Here is a 17,770-nt window from a genome sequence, read left to right as displayed (position 1 = left end):
TCTAGGCCCTCACTGGCACCCTGCGGGAGGGGGCCATCATCACCGGAGGCAATGGAGGAGGATCCCGGAGGGGCCATCATCGCCATGAAGGCCAAGGACCAGAGGGAGAACCTCTCCCCATCTAGGGGGAGGCCATGGAGGAGGAAGCACAAGGGGGAGAACCTCTCCTCCTCTCTCTTGGTGGCACCGGAGTGCCATCGAGAGGGGAATCATCGCCGCGATGATCGTCTTCATCAACATCACCACCATCATCACCATCCTTATCTCCTTTACGCGGTCCACTCTCCCGCACCCGCTGTAATCCCTACTTGAACATGGTGCTTTATGCCCCATATTATGATCCAATTATGTGTTGCCATCCTATGATGTTTTGAGTAGATATCCTTTGTCTTTGTGTTGATTGATGATCTAGATTGGTACGAGTTGTATGTTTTATTTTGGTGCTGTCCTATGGTGCCCTCCGTGTCGCCCAAGCGTGAGGGATTCCCGCTGTAGGGTGTTGCAATACGTTCATGATTCGCTTATAGTGGGTTGGTGAGTGAGTGAAACACAGACCCGAGTAAAGGGGTTGTTGTGTATGGGAATAAAGAGGACTTGATGCTTTAATGCTATGGTTGGGTTTTACCTTAATGATCTTTAGTAGTTGCGGATGCTTGCTAGAGTTCCAATCATAAGTGCATATGATCCAAGTAGAGAAAGTATGTTAGCTTATGTCTTTCCCTCATATGAAATTGCAATGACGACTACCAGTCTTGTTAACGATTGCCTAGGACAATTCCGCACACCGATCCACCATTATTCCACACTCGCTATTTAAAATATTTAGTAATATATTCTAACTTTATGATAATAGCACCTACTTTTATATTTTAGTTCTTCGATATCATGCAAAGTTATCCTCTTCATACCCACAACATAGTTTTATTTCTCGTTTCTAGTTGGAAGCAAACGTTCGGTGTACGTAGAGTCGTATCAGTGGCAGATAGGGCTTGAGAGAATATTGATGTTACCTTTAGCTCCTTGTCGGTTTGACACTCCATACTTATCACTTCCACCTTTGGAAATTGCTACGATGATTCCCTACACTTGGGGATTATCATTAACTATTAGGATGTGTGGGACGTTCTCCACAATCAGATCCATGTACTCCATGTGGAAGCATGCAGGGTGATTCAGTGGTGGCAGAAGGAGGCTCACCAGCACCACAGCTGCCATCCTGGAGTGCCTGAGTATCGTGGAGTTAAACATCAGCACTGTGTAGAAGAATTTATTGACCTTTTGTTCATTCACAACAGATTGCTTCCCATCCACCATCTGTGGCCGCCCTTCTCTTTCTGTGGTTCCCTTCATTTATGAAATGTATGCACTCATTCTTCGCTGTGCACTCGTGTAGGCCTCTTGGGAGTCATCTGGGTGACCAAACTGCTACTGCTCTGCACATGAGATTCCCATGATTTGATATTCATAATAATTACCTCGGCATGCATCCTAAGATCATACAAGAACTTTTTGACATCTGTCTTTAGCTTTTCAGCATCAATGTCCTCTTGAGCTATGCAGAAGACTTGGATATTGCAGCTTTAAAAGGTCGTTTTTTGAGTAGGAACTGAGAGAGAAGCATCAACCCTCCATCTTTCACAACCCAGTATAAGTCAATAGAACTAGACTGTCTCTGGAACTGATTAGGCCACTCATCAAGATACTTCACGATAAAAACAGCCTTGTTAGCATGATGCATCGTTTATTATACTAACAAATGTTGATGGTGTCTCTGTCAAATTCTAATGGCGCCAAATCTCAGGGTAGCGCACCACAACAATATTCGGCTTTAAGTTCGCCAGGCCCATCGCCTGAACAACGTTTCGGAAGTCCTCAGACGTCGAAGGTGCTACAATGATCTCTGCAAAACCCTCGCATTGTCTGTACTCAATGTTGTTCCCCAGATGATGACAGGCAGTCTTAGCATGGTCGGCAAGTTCATTATAATCACCATCAATTGTCTAGAATATTGACTTGCCACGAGCCTTCTTCTTCTTACAATTAGCAAAATTGGCAAGTTTTGGATGATAAGGGACATTTTGTGGAAGCTTACCCCGAGGATGGGATAATACCAAAGGAATGGGGTGCCAATTCCACTACTAGGAAAAGGCCTGCTAGTGGCGCACCTGTTTTGGCTACTAATGGCGCACTATAGGTGCGCCACTAGCATCACGCCATTAGAATTTAATACTAATGGTGCACCGATACTAGTGGCGCACTAGGGAGTGCGCCATTAGTATATCCCACGGTGCGCCATTACTATCTCACTTAGTAATGGCGCATAGAAGTGCGCCATTACTAACATTTTTTTCAAAAAAATTCAAAAAAAAATTTCAATTTTTTTTTAATTATTTTTATTTTTTTCTTAATCTCGGGTCACTATGGCTTAATCTCAGATCAATATGCTTAATCTCAAGTCAAATCACACTAAGTGGTCAAACTTCCCAGAAGGTCACCCATCCTCACACTACTCCAGCCCGAGCACGCTTAACAGGCACTTGTTGATATATCTATCATATCAATCCTATTAAACCTTGTTGATGTCTAGGACTTTGTTCATGTTCATGAGTATGATGAAATTTTGAAAAATATTTCAAACTTCCCGGTCATATTACGTATCATTTTTTGAAAAAAATTCCAAAAAAAGTTCGAAACCAACTTTTTTTTCTGTTACTAGTGGCGCACCTAGCAAATGGTGCGCCACTAGTATGTTTGAATTTTTTTCATTTTTTCCCCTCCAGATCTTAAAAGCCCCGTAACTTTTTTTCTGTTAGGTTTTTGAGGATTTTGAAAATGTTTTCCCCTCGAGTAGATGATTTTTCATATAAAAAACTTTTTAATCCGAGTTCGTATGCAAAAGTTATGCCGATTTTACAAATTCTAGAGAGATTTTGCAAATAAAGTCAAAATTCATATTTGTAAATTTTCCCAACAAGTAGACCACATATCACATGGGAAACTTATTTTCTTATATTTTTTTGAAATTTTCATCATTTTATTTATTTATTTTAACTGAAAAGACGGTCCGGGGGGGTGCATGCGGTGGATTTTTTGGGCCAAGTTAGTAATGGCGCACCGTGGGAGTGGTGTGCCATTACTAGTTTTGAAAAAAAATTAAAAAAAACTACTAGTGGCGCACCGTGGATGTGGTGCGCCATTACTAGTTTAACTAGTAATGGCGCACTATCCCCTGGTGCGCCATTACTAGTTTTGAAAAAAAAATTGTTCCAGTGGCGCACCGTGGATGTGGTGCACCAACACATGATGCGCCATTAGTATTTGGACACTAATGGCGCACCAACACATGATGCGCCATTAGTATATAGTAGTGGCGCACCACACCATTAATGTCAATATTATCTATAGCCCTTTTTCTAGTAGTGTTCTTTGGATGAACTTGGTTTGCTGTGAAAAGAACAGTGAAGTGAGTGTTAGAAAATAAGTTTGTATAGATTACTAATAACTATTCCTTTGGCATGCACAAAGTCATACCTCCTAGTGATCAAAGACTTCGCAATGCCAAGTTAAAATACGCACGACCAAAACGCAACTCCCCAGTCTCTAGTCTTCCAGAACTTTTATATCAGGAGCATGAGAGTTTGCATCTACTCCCTCCGTCTTATATTATGGAACGGAGGGAGTACTATTTTAGGGAACACTTCTATACAATTATGAGGAAAGCAAAGCCTAGCTAGTTTGAAAGATGAAATGCCATCAAGGCAATATAACTTGTAATCCTGCAGGCGTCCTGGTTGAGAAGTGCGTTAGACCGGTGGGTAACCCATACCCGGCAGGCGTCCTGTATGGGACCTCAGATCTTAGATGTTAGGTTTGGCTTCGAGGTCTGTTTGGTATTAGGCCCAGACTATCAGCATTCCTTCATCAATTGGGTAGGAGTAGCGACAGATGTTGCCTAGACGGTGGCTTTAGTCTTACTGCTGTATTACTTAATAAGGTCTTGTGTGAACAATTAATAAAGTGGCTACATGCATCGTCTAGATGCAGAGGCCGGGGGTCTTCCTCCTTTTCTAAAAAAAATATATATAACTTGTAATCCTGCACATTTTTCCTTTCTGAATACCCATTGCCTGCTGGACAGCATGGCTGACCTAGCACGGCTTCGTCGCCTGCTACACAGCATGGCCAACCTATCAGTCTTTACCGGGCTTTTTCAGTTGAGAACTCGGCGAACTTGATAGTGTGCTGAGTTGTTTTTGTTCGCTGAGTCATTTTTCGTTGGAACCAGACAAAGTTAGAGCTTTGCCGAGTTGCTTATCACTGCCGAGTCCAATTTTAAATCAAACTCGGCAGACATAAATTCGTCGATTTCCCGATAGAATGAACTTGGCGATGTTCTGAAACTCGGCACAAAACCAGATTCCAGTAGTGACAGTAGCACCAAAAATTTATAAGCCACAGTAGGGGCCTTCCCTACTGTTTATTCTGATACATAACCACATCAGGAGCATTTAGTTCCCATGCGAAAAGGCAAGTACCAAGTAACACATGCATGGGTGGCCACAGTATGCATGTGTAGCTCTATAAATTGACCAGATGTCAGCATTTCGATATAAGAGCAAGAACGCTAGCAACAAGAGTCATGACAATCTAGAGAACATGCGACACACCCACTCATGACACATACAAGATATGTTCCCCATTCTCAATCCAGATGTTGAAATGTTATGGCGTAATCATGTGCTTATCTTAACTCCATATTTTTTTCACACTATGGCAACCCATGCATGTGTTACTTGGTACTTGCCTTTTCGCATGTGGACTAAATGCTCCTAGATGTGGGGCACCAGGCGTCTGCTGTAACGCCTCTGGGTCGCACGCGCGTGCGGCTCCGGGGCGACCACGCCTCCACCAAAAAAAACCTAACCACCGGGCATCTCTGGCCGCCGCCAGCGGTGAGGGCGAGGATGGCGCATCCCTGTTCTTCTTCTTCGCACGGAGAGGAGGAGCTGATGGGTCGCGCACAGTTTGGCGCGGCGCCCGATCCGGCGAGGCGGCGGGTTCTTGCGGTGGTGGAGCGGCGGATCGGGGCGGTGGCGCGGCTGACGGTGGTCTGGGTCCGGCTGGGCCGGAAGGGCCACGGCTGCAGCGCCCGTGCGACTGTCTCGTGCTCTTCTCTGCTGCAGCATGGCTCGTCGCGGCGCTTGCGGGCGTGGCGGCCAAGGTCGCCTTCCTTCTACCGGCCTCTTCCAGTAGGACGGGCGGCCGGGGATGGCTGGTAGCGTGGGGGCTGTTGGCCAGGTTTCGAATATAGGGGTTCCGGCTCTGCGTAGTTTCGGCACGGCTTCATGTCGACCTCCTCGATCTGGTAGCCGATGAGTTCCGACCTTCTTCTCGGTGATCTCCGTAGTCTGGCACATGATGCTACTGGAGATCTAGAGAGGAATCGATGCGGTCGTGCGCACCCTTCCGGCGCGCGGTGTGAAGCTTCATCTACCGTTCGTTGATATGGGACATGTCTTCATATAGATTTCCATGGATCTGCAGAGTTGGAGAATGTCATGGTGGCTGCGATCGGAGGTTGGTTGGTTGTGTTGAAGACAACGCGGCACAGGTTCTCCCTGTGTGTCCGGTGCGCGGCGACTCGTAGTAGCAGCCTTCTCAAGCGGGGGTGGCAACACAGGTGGACTGCATCTTTGGTGGAGCTCGTCGAGTACTGAACCTTGATTTCCAGGGTGGAAACCTAAGGTCTGGCCTTCATTGGTTGTACCTGGCAATGGCCTTGTTTAAGGCATTGTTTTGGAAACTCAGTCTTTCTCAGGGGTGAAATACCAAGATCTTCAATCGGGCGACGACAACCCTTATGCATTGTTTTCTTCTTGGAGGCGTTGCTTTTGGAGAGCTTATGTTGTAGTATGGGTGTTGTATTCGGTGGTGGTTAGAGTGCTTCCATTGCGAGGTGTTGTACACCGCGACAGGGTCTTTGTTTTTATTTTCTCTCTTGTTTATTTTGTTCTTCGCTGTGTGCATCCCTGATGTCTTTGGATATCTTGTTGGTGCAGAGGCTGGGTGTAATTGGTATCTTCGTGATATTAATATATTCCCTTTGTCGAAAATGTGATGTCTCTCAAAATTTGTGGTTCACCTTGGTTGTGTTGCAGAAAAAAATGTCATGACTAGACACTAGTAGAAAACAGGGCTTTGGTTCGGCCAGAAAAGAGCATTAATCCCGGTTGCATTACGAACCGGGACTAATGTGAGCATTAGTCCCGGTTCGAGCGACTAGGGCACCGTACAGGCATTAGTCCCGATTCAAATGGGACCTTTAGTCCCGGTTGGTGCCACGAACCGGGACTAAAAAGTGCGATGCCCATTAGTACCAGTTCGTGGCACCAACCGGTACTAAAGGTCTAACCTTTAGTCCCGGTTCGGGCCACCAACCGGTACTAATGGGGTTTGAGGCATTAGCACCGGTTCGTGGCACGAACCGGTACTAAAGGTCCCATTTTCAAAATCTACCCCCCCCCCCAGGATCGCCTTTTCAGTTTTGTAAAAAGCAAAAGAAAATGATAAAAACTTCAAAAATTAAAATCATTCTAGATTTTGTTATGTTACTACATGTACTAGTTAGGAAAATTTAAAAACTTAAATTTGGACATATTTTGCAAAAAGTGTAGGGAAAATGTAAAACGGCTATAACTTTTGCATACGATGTCAGAAAAAAGTATAATATATCAAACTGTTCAGCAGGAAAATCCGCATCCGATTTTGACCACCTACGGCCTGTTTGCAAATTTTTTGAATCCTCAAATTCTAAAAGGAAAAAAGTTATGCTCAAATTTCAGTTTTTTTTTGAATTTTTGTTAAATCTGGTCAAACTATGGTCAAACTACTTATTCAAGAAGTTTTAGTGTTACTAAATAATTATTCAAGAATATTAGTGTTACTAAATAATTATTTCATTTTTTTGAATTTTGGTCAAATATGGTCAAATTGTGGTCAAACAATGGTCAAACTAATTATTCAAGAAATATTAGTGTTACGAAATAATTATTTTAGTTTTTTAATTTTGGTCAAATCTGGTCAAACCGTGGTCAAACTATGGTCAAACTACTTATTCAAGAAATATTAGTGTTACTAAATAATTATTGTTTTTTAGAACAATAGTTTCAAACTCAAACAGTGAAATGTGTGACTTCAATGCTCAAGCTAAATTCCTGAGGGTTAATAGGATTGACATCTTACTATTGGGAGGAAAACAACAAGTGTAGACTTGGAAACGATGGAGAATAGAATCCGAAAGTTAAGCGTGCTCAGGCTGGAGTAGTGAGAGGATGGGTGACCGTTCGGGAAGTTAGATGATTTGGAATGATCAGGGGTGATTAGAGATTAGAGGTTAAATTGAGTAGTGATGAGGGGTGATTAGAGATAAGAGGTTAAAATAATTCTGAAATTTGAAAATAAAAAAAATAAAAAAATTTAGGAAAAAATTATAAAATTTTCTTTAGTACCGGTTCGTGTTACCAACCGGGACTAAAGGTGGACCTCCAGACAGCGGCCACGTGGAGGGCCTTTAGTCCCGGTTCATGTAAGAACCGGGACTAAAGGGGAAGGCTTTAGTAACGACCTTTAGTCCCGGTTTCAGGACCGGGACTAAAGGTCCTTTTTCTACTAGTGAGAGTATCTGGATATCAGGTAAAAATAGCAAACTAAGCATTCGCTAGGCACAGTACTGGAACGTCTAGATGCATTGCTCTCCGACCACGTCCACACCGCGTGACACCCGGGGAGATAAACATCCATAATTTCCCTGGCCGTGTATCTCCTCGATGAAGCAATCTGGCATGTCACTGCCCTGACATGGGCCACATCTTCTTCTGGTTGCACAGCGTCCCACTTGGCCATGGTAGTGTAACCGAACAGAGGCTTGTTCCTGACCGGTTGCCTGCGTGTGTGGAGGATAACAGAGACTGGTAGGCAAGAGAGAGAGAGAGAGATACGCAAAGACTTGTATGAATTCGTTCCCTTACCACAAGTAAGCGGCGACTGTGTGTTCCTCCTCACTCCCATTTTCATCCTGAATCCCCCTTTCCTCCTATTTCCCGATCCAAGATCGTTACAAGTGATATTCAGAGCTAGGAGAATCCATCGGATCAGCTGGCGCCTTGCAAGAACAACCCGTTGGGAGAGCAGATCCAGCAGGCCATGCAGGAAGTGGCTAACGAAAACCAGGTACTCACCGACGTAATATAGCTGTTTTTTTTGCGGGTGACGTAATATAGCTGTTGATGGATGGTTTCGTGGATTTGAAGAAAGGGACGGCCGATCACAAGGACCAACAAGGGGAGAGGTGGCGGTGGACGAAGTGAGGGTGAGCACCCTCACGAAATATGGTCCCCCCCCCAACCCCCCGCGTTATAAATAAACGCACAAAATCGTGAGGAAACCCTTATACAAGCAGGTTGAAAGGAAAAAATATATAAGGTCGAGTAGGTGTCACAAGTATCATTAACCTAACACCAAGCATGAAACCAGGAGACACCAGCCGTAACACGGGACACCCACTACTACTGGACAAGGCCACAACCGAGCCACCTCGAAAAACCATCACTAACCGTGATACCAAACACATGAAGTCATCTCTGGAAAGGGCCGTCTCACCGTTGAGGCTGCCCCCTTGCTCTGGAAAGTGTGGGATAAGTTATGCGCATAGTTTGATTTCTATACCTCTATCCTACTGCATTAGTTCCGGTGGATACGTGCAAGGAGGTTAGCTGATGGCGGCTGGCTTCTACAATACACCAGAGCGTGAGACGCCTTCCCGTGGTACTCCCTACCATAGCTAGCCTTATGCGCTATGGTACATAACAAAGGTACATGGCACAGGACCACTTGACATCCGTCCGTACCAACACCAAAAACACAGCCAGATGCTCGTTGAACACATCGAGACATGGGCTCTGTAAGTGTTCATAAAAGAACGCCAAAGTCGGAATACACGACAAAATACGTCAGCACGCATGGATCTTCAATACCATGAGTGGTTCAGAAATAGGGTTCATTTGGACACTCGAGCCAAAATGAATACGCCGAATATATCGAGTGTTAGTTTAATAAGTCATTATTAATTGTAGCTCTTGCAGCAGCAAAAATTTGGTGATGCAAAATATATGGCAACCAACCTATTCGAGCCCATGGCATGATATTCAGGAGCCATGATAGGTATGATGGATCTGATCTAGGTACCCAACCTGATTAAGCTCGAGGAAATTAAACACAATGCATGTTGATCTTTGGGTGACTCTAGCTGCCTTCAATCTATTCCTGCCCTGATTGGCAAGTTCGCATAGTACTATGAATAGGACGCTTCACTAGCAGATTCCAACGCAAGCAGGGGCGGAGCCACGTTACGCCATCCGGTGTCATCGGCACCGGGTAAAATACATCTTTACCTTGTACAATGTCCAGATTTTTGGGTTGGACACCGGTAACTTTTGGGCCTGGACACCGGCCAGCCCAGCGAGACATAAAACAGAACTACACAAGCGAGGCAATGCAGCCCACCTATCGGGGATATACCCCGCGGCGTAAACCGGCCGGAAGTATAACCCGGCCGGACTTGGCAGTTTATTTGAGACCCCGCTAACACTTGGCGATTCACTGACGACCCGCCCTGACCTGGCGGTTTACAAGCAACCCACCTAGTCATTACACTAGTAGAAAAATGGCCTATTGTCCCGGTTGGTAAGGGCCTTTTGTCCCGGTTTTTGAACGGGGACTAAAGGGTCGTTACTAATGCCCTAACCCTTTAGTCCCGGTTCTTACAGGAACCGGGACAGATGGGCCTCCACGTGGCCGGTGCGGCGAGCCCAGGCAGGAGGGCTTTTGGTCCCGGTTGGTGGCACTAACCGGGACCAATAGGCATCCACGCGTCAGTATTTCAGTGGCTGGGGTTTTTGTTTTTTTTTTGAAAGGGGGGGGTTGGGGGTTTTGGGGGGTTAATTTAGGTGTTTCATATATTGTGTTAGCTAGCTAATTAATAGAGAGAAGTGTCCTCTCTTATCTCCGTGCTTGGTCGACGCTACGTACTATATACGTATGGAGAGGACTAGACACACTAGCTAGTAATCAAATGAAGGAAACAGAAGATCGTCATGAACATATGCATACAGAGAGAAGTGATATCGACCACCTCTCCTTCCCTGAGAGATTGGTCGAACAACAAGTTCTCATATATCTATCCAACACTACCGGCTACATATATACAATAATTATCTCTTACAATATAATCTCCTAATTAAATTGTAAGAACACAGGGTCCACATAGTATTCTCCGTTTTCAGCGATCACGTGGTCAAGGAAGAATGCCGCCAATTCCTCTTGAATTCCTCGCATACGATCTAGTGCTAGGAGTTCATCCCGCATCCGAAAGATCTAATTTGAATAAGGGGGTCAATACATATATATATGAATAAATGAAACTCAACACAAATGATGGTAATAAAATAAAATTGTGAATATTATTGCTTACGCACTTCATATTGTTCGTCAGAGTAGCCTCGCTCACAGGTCGTGTAGCGGATGGACTCGCAAACGTAGTATCCACAGTAATTATTTCCGGGTTCCTGCCACAACCACTTTACAAGAAATAGAGGTCAATCAAACTGATAAGCAAGCATGCTAAATGGTATTGATGAAACTAGTGCTTGAATCACTAGGAGATGCGCGGAACATGCTAGTATAGTACTTACTTTCGGGTGTTTAAATTGCAGCTTCTTCGGCAGTCCTGGAGCTTTTTTGGTGAATTTTCTCCAAACCCTGCCAGACAAAGAAAACAATTACTTGATATGAGGAAATGAACAAAGTTGCTGATAGTTTGGATAATGATTGATTTGACTTCTCGAGCATTTGAGTCATGTCCACATAGTCCTGGGGATCTTTGCGTCTCGAGTCTAAGACGGTTACTACTCCCTGCTCAAGCTTAATCTCTAGGAGAATATAGTGAAAGCTACGCACGCATGCATAAGTCATCAATTACATTACTATAACCTGGACTAATAAGGGAAACCGAATATGCACAAGACAGTAACACTCACTTGAAGTTGTAAGGAAAGAGTATTATATCTTTGTTTTCATTTATTACCAACGATCGTAGCAAGTTGGCCTCGGTATTTTCGGCATGATATTTAACCTGAGTTGCATATATGAGATTTGTGTTAATGAACCCAATATCACCGATTCTTTTCTTCAATTCGGCGATCTTCAATCTGCATAATATAGTGAAAATAATTATAAATACATGCAATGAAAGAGCTGACCTATATAGAGAGACTTAATGACAGAAGTAGTACTACTTACAGACAGTAGCAAGTGATCGTTGATTTACCGAGGGCCTTTTGATTGAAAAACTGGAAGAACTCCTCAAATGGAACATTCAACAGTTCAATTCCAACGAGGTCATGCTCCGGTTTAACTCTCAGCGTCAAAGTATCCCTCCCCCCAGACTCTGTTCAGGTTTTCATGTACCAATCATGTAATCTTCGCATCATCGTTGTTAGAGATCTTTCATCTTTGACGAGAGGCTTCCCGTAATGGTATTTGTGTTCGTCCACCTCCAAGATATCATAATGTACATCGTCAGGCAGGTAATCTCCAAGATTGCTATAACCGGGCACCATCTTCGGATCATTAGCGACGATGTCGCTAGGCACCTAGAGCGGGGGGCACGATTGGTTAGCTTGTTCGCCGAGCTGGGCAATTTTTTTCCCAGCTCGTCGTTCTTTTAACCTTTGATCACTGACAGTACTTCCCGACCGCTCCGCTTCGGCAAATGTCTTTGCAAGAATGCGCTCATAGTTGCCTTTCGGCGGAGACTTTGGTGGTTTTGTCAGGGCAGCCAGAGTGCGCTTCGCTTTCACCGGATCTACCTTCTCCTCCGGATGTGGATGTTTATTTGCTTTCACCCCTTCAAAGAAGTTCGTCACTTTGGCTCGCACGATCTTCGTGGTTTCGTCCTCGGTCCTCTCGTATGGTAACTTCTCTGGAGTCTTCAAAGAAGGACCGAATCTGTATTGCCTCCCGCCTCTGGCTGTCCTGCTAGACGCCGGCAGAGCAGACTGAGCGGCTGCGGCTATCTTATTTCCTTGCTTACGAGGCGGAGGAGAAGGACTACGACGCGCCAGAGCAGCCAGAGCGGCGGCGGGTCTCTTCCGCCCTTGCTGACGAGGCGGAGAAGGAGGAGGCTGGCTGCTCTGGCGCGCCGGCGCAGGCGGAGAAGGAGGCGGAGTGCCGCCACGCGCCGGAGAAGGAGGCTGTGTGCCATGATCACTCGCCGGAGGAGGAGGCGGAAGAGGAGGCGGAGTGCCGCCACGCGCCGGAGAAGGAGGCTGAGTGCCCTGATCACTCGCCGAAGGAGGAGGCGGAGTGCCCTCACTCGCCGGAGGCGTCCAGTTCGGAAGGTTGATGAGCTCCTTCCGCCATAGGCATGGAGTCTTCAGAGCAGAACCCAGCCGAGTCTCCCCTTCACCGGTAGGGTGGTCAAGCCGGAGGTCCTCAAATCCCTCCGTTATTTCATCCACCATCACCCTAGCATATCCTTCTGGAATCGGCCGGCAGTGGTAGGTTGCACCGGGTTCAGGAGGTAAAACAGAGCCAACAGCCGCCTTGACTTTGAAGTTCTGCCATTGCATCATAAGGTGGCAATGTTGAGACTCCGTGATAGCATCCACGGGGTAGCTAGCAGGACCCGTCAAGACATGCTCCGGCTGAAGCAGCTCGGTGGAAGCCACGCTACTTCTCCGCTGAGATGGCGGGGTAGCTTCGGGGGTAGTTTCGGCATGTCGATTGCCGTCTCGTTCCTCTAGCGCTTGAACACTTTCGTGCAGCTTCTGAATTTGGATCTGCTCCACTTTTTTCTCCTCTCCTGGCTTTTGTAACCGCCTGCGTCCGGAAAACCAGCCTTCCACGGAACGGAGCCTGGCGTGCCTCGTGTCCGTCCAGGGTGCTCAGGATTCCCGAGGGCCATTGTGAGCTCGTCGTTTTCTCTGTCTGGAACGAACGTCCCTTCCTGCGCTGCATCGATATACTACTGAAGCCTCTTGATTGGTATTCTCAAAAGCTCGTCCGTCCAAACGCACCTCCCCGATACAGGGTCCAATTTTCCGCCAGCCCCAAAGAACCAAGTCCGGCAACGGTCTGGCCAGTTCATTGTCTGTGGTTCGATCCCTTTATCAAGCAGATCATTCTCACCCTTGGCCCACTTAGGCCGGGCTTTGAGGTAGCCACCTGACCCCGTGCGATGGTGAAGCTTCTTCTTCGCAGCATTCTTCTTGTTTGTCGCTGACATCTTCTTACTCTTTCCGATGTCTTGTGGGCCACAAATGCGGGCCAGTGATCTCTGATCTTCTCATACCGGCCGATGAATTCTGGTGTCTCTTCTTTGTCGACAAACGTTTTCAGCTCATTCTTCCACCTCCTGAATAGGTCTGCCATCTTCTTAAGAGCATGAGACTTGATTAATTGCTCTTTAACTGGCTTCTCCGGACCCTCCTCTGGTGGTAGGGTGAAATTTGCCTTCAGGTCAGTCCAAAGATCATCTTTCTGCATATCATTGACATAAGACACCTCAGGGTCTTCCTTCTTAGGCTTATACCATTGGTGGATGCTGATCGGGATCTTGTCCCTAACTAGAACCCCGCACTGAGCAGCAAATGCATCCTTTGTCCGGATGGGTTCAATCGGTTGGCCGTCGCGCGCGATTGCTGTGATCTCAAACCTTTCATCCGAGCGCAACTTTCTCTTCGGGCCTCGTCTCTTTACCGAAATTGTGCTTGATCCGGAGGGCTTGAAAAATGAAGAAAGACGAGAGTTAATTAATATGTGTACATACCAAAACAATGAATGCATCAATTAGCTAGTCAGCACAGGCTTAACTAATATATTTACCTGGCCGGACTCTGTTCGGTCACCGAAGCCGTCACCACGGGCTCCTTCTTGCACCAGTATTGGGTCACCGGAGCCATCATAATCATGTCTTTCCTCCTCCACTCTTCGATCACCGTAGCCTGCTTCTTCACCCTGTTCTTCCAGGCCAACATTGTCGTTAAGATACGATAAGATATCACCTCCGGCTAAGATTATGTCCCCCAACACCTCTTCTGCTTGCTCGTCTCGTCCGTGCTCCATTGTTTCTGCAAATATTACAACATGGCAATTATTACACAAACATGACAGCAGGTGGATATATTAGTGCAAACGTAGACCTAGCTTATTCCGGGTTTGGGGTGGCCTCGGCAATGCTTCAAGGGTAGGGGCGCGGCGGGAGGGGGTAGGAGACCGACATCGTTTTTTCTAGGGTTTGGGTGTCCTCGAGAGTTTTGGTCGAGCGAGAGGGCCGGGGGGTGCTCCCGTGGTATAAGTTATCACGGTCGAGAGGGGGTATAAATATCGACTGTCCATCATGTCGAAGTTATCTGGGAGGGAGTTATATATATCGACAACGATGACATACATACATGGGAAAATAATGTTATCGGGGAGGGGGTATATCGACAACGACATACCCGATAAAAAAATAAGAAGACGAAGAAGAAATAAAAAGAGGAGAAGAAGAAAGGAATAGAGGAGAAGATCGAAGAAAAAAAGAAGAAAAGAAGAGGAGAAGAAGAAAGGAATAGAGGAGAAGAAGAAAAAATAGATCTATTTTTTCTTCTTCTCCTCTTCTTTTTCTTCCTTTTTCCTCTTCTTATTTATTTCTCCTCTTCTTCCTCTCCTCTTCTTCTCCTTTCTTCCTCTTCTTATTTTCGTTTTTCCTCGCCTTCTTTTTCTTCTTCTTCCTTGCTGAAAACCTATTCAAATTCCTTGCTGAAAACCTATTCAAATTCCTTTCTAAAAATCTAACTTTTGCATATATGTATTTTTAAAACATCATTACAGTTGAAAAAATACATACATACATACAAAAAACATGTAAAAAATACATACATAAAAAAAATACATATATCTAAAAATATATTTAAAACATCATTACAGTCGGCGACGGCAAGGGCGCGGGCGACGGCGACGGGCGAGGGCGCGGCGACGGCGAGGGCGCGGGGCAGGGGCGGCGCGCGTCGGGGCAGGGACGGCGCGCGGCGACGACGTCGGGCGACGGCGACGACGGGCGCGGGCGACGGCGACGGGCGAGGGCGCGGGGCATGGGCGGCGCGCGTCGGGGCGGGGACGGCGCGCGGCGACGAGGTCGGGCGAGGGCGCGGCGACGGTGAGGGCGCGGGCGACGGCGACGACGGGCGCGGGCGACGGCGACGGCGGGGGCGTCGGGGCAGCCTGGCGGCATCTATGTCGTCGAGGGGTCGTCAGGGGCAACTGCGAGATGAAGATGAAAATTTTAAACAAGTGTTGATTATATACCAAGAGCTTTGGTCCCGGTTCGTGGCACCAACCGGGACCAATGCACCCTTTAGTCCCGGTTGGTGCCACCAACCGGGACCAAAGGCAAATACACCCCTTTAGTCCCGGTTGGTGCAACCAACCGGGACCAACGGACATGTGTTGCCCGCGTCGCGGCCAAAGTTTAGTCCCACCTCGCTAGTTGAGAGAGCTCGAGAGTGGTTTATAAGCGCTGCTGCGCCAACCCTCTCGAGCTCCTCTCCATTGCAGGCTTACGGGCCTAATCTTGCACGGCTATGCCTGTGGGCCTGCTGGGCCTTCTGCGGGCCTGAATCCTGGCCCATTGATGGGTTTCTAGTCGTATTCACGCCGTGGTGGCCCAGTAGGTGGCATTTTTTATTTTTTCCCATTTTTTGTTTTCTTTTTTGCTTTATTTATTTTATTTTGTTTCTACTTACAACAAAATACTTATTTATTTTATTTTATTTTGTTTCTAATTACTTATTTATTTTACTTTATGATAATTCTTTTTTGCTATTAAAGTTTCTATCAAAAAAAGTTTTTTATGAAAATTCTTTTTGCTTTTAATGATTTTGAACAGAAAATACTTCGATAATTTTAGTTGCATCAATTTTATATGATTTTAGTTTCAATAATACTAGAGGTTTCTTATAATGTTTTGAACAGAAAATACTTTGTTAATTTTAGTTTCATAAATTTTATTAAAGTTTTTTTTTGTTTCTACTTATATATTTTAATAAAGTTTATATTATTTTGTTTCTAATTACTTATTTATATTATTTTTTATTTTTCATGCACCATTTTTCATGCATTTACTAATTATTTTGAGCTATAAGACCCTAAAACTGAAAAACATTTCAAATGAACTCTCAAAAGGTTGAAAGTTGGCATGGTATCATCATTTCATCCACATAGCATGTGCAAGAAAGTTGAGAGGGTTACGGCAAAAACTAGATGCACTTCGTGTACAAAACGGACAATGGTATCATACTCGTCTGTTACAAAGTTGGCATGGTATCATCATAAATAGTTGCGGAAGAAAGTCTTCACTTTTTCTTCGCTTGTGTCATTTGCTTATTGCGCCGTAACCATAGATAATCTTCATCGTTTATCAGGATGCTTGGGTCAGCCTTGACTTTGAAGGGAGGAATTTCATGAAACTTTTCATAATCTTCAGACATGTCTGTCTTGCCCTCCACTCCCACAATGTCCCTTTTTACTGAAAGAACTATGTGGCGCTTCGGCTCATCGTATGATGTATTCGCTTCCTTATCTTTTCTTTTTCTCGGTCTGGTAGACATGTCCTTCACATAGATAACCTGTGCCACATCATTGGCTAGGACGAACGGTTCGTCAGTGTACCCAAGAGTGTTCAGATCCACTGTTGTCATTCCGTACTGTGGGTCTACCTGTACCCCGCCTCCTGACAGATTGACCCATTTGCACTTAAACAAAGGGATCTTAAAATCATGTCCGTAGTCAAGTTCCCATATGTCCATTATGTAACCATAATACGTGTCCTTTCCCCTCTCGGTTGCTGCATCAAAGCGGACACCGCTGTTTTGGTTGGTGCTCTTTTGATCTTGGGCGATCGTGTAAAATGTATTCCCATTTATCTCGTATCCTTTGCAAGTCAATACAGTCGAAGATGGTCCCCTGGACAACGAGTACAACTCATCACAAATAGTGGTGTCACCTCTGAGACGTGTTTCCAACCAACTACTGAAAGTCCTGATGTGTTCACATGTAATCCAGACATCACACTGCTCCGGGTGTTTGGAGCGCGGACTGTTCTTGTGTTCATCGACATACGGGGTCACCAAGGTAGAGTTCTGTAGAACTGTGTAGTGTGCTTGAGACCAAGAATGCCCATCCCTGCATATTATTGAGTCTGCTCCCAGCGTGCCTTTTCCAGTCAGTCTCCCCTCATATCGCGATTTAGGGAGACCTATCTTCTTAAGGCCAGGAATGAAGTCAACACAAAACCCAATGACATCCTCTTGATGGCCCATGGAGATGCTTCCTTCTGGCCTAGCGCGGTTACGGACATATTTCTTTAGGACTCCCATGAACCTCTCAAAGGGGAACATATTGTGTAGAAATACGGGCCCTAGAATGACAATCTCGTCGACTAGATGAACTAGGACGTGCGTCATGATATTGAAGAAGGATGGTGGGAACACCAGCTCGAAACTGACAAGACATTGCACCACATCACTCCTTAGCCTTGGTATGATTTCTGGATCGATCACCTTCTGAGAGATTGCATTGAGGAATGCACATAGCTTCACAATGGCTAATCAGACGTTTTCGGGTAGAAGCCCCCTCAATGCAACCGGAAGCAGTTGCGTCATAATCACGTGGC

General features: G+C 45.7%; 1 pseudogene; it reads right to left on the bottom strand.

Annotated features, from left to right (window-relative positions):
• Window positions 1-1,080: 1,080 nt before the first annotated feature.
• Window positions 1,081-5,186, bottom strand: LOC109734746 (cation-chloride cotransporter 1-like; annotated as a pseudogene).
• Window positions 5,187-17,770: the final 12,584 nt, after the last annotated feature.

This window comes from Aegilops tauschii, chromosome 5 (assembly GCF_002575655.3).
Source record: "Aegilops tauschii subsp. strangulata cultivar AL8/78 chromosome 5, Aet v6.0, whole genome shotgun sequence".
Classification (NCBI taxonomy): Eukaryota; Viridiplantae; Streptophyta; class Magnoliopsida; order Poales; family Poaceae; genus Aegilops; species Aegilops tauschii.
The sequence above is the reverse complement of the archived record's forward strand: the minus strand, read 5'-3'. Positions and strand labels throughout refer to the sequence as shown.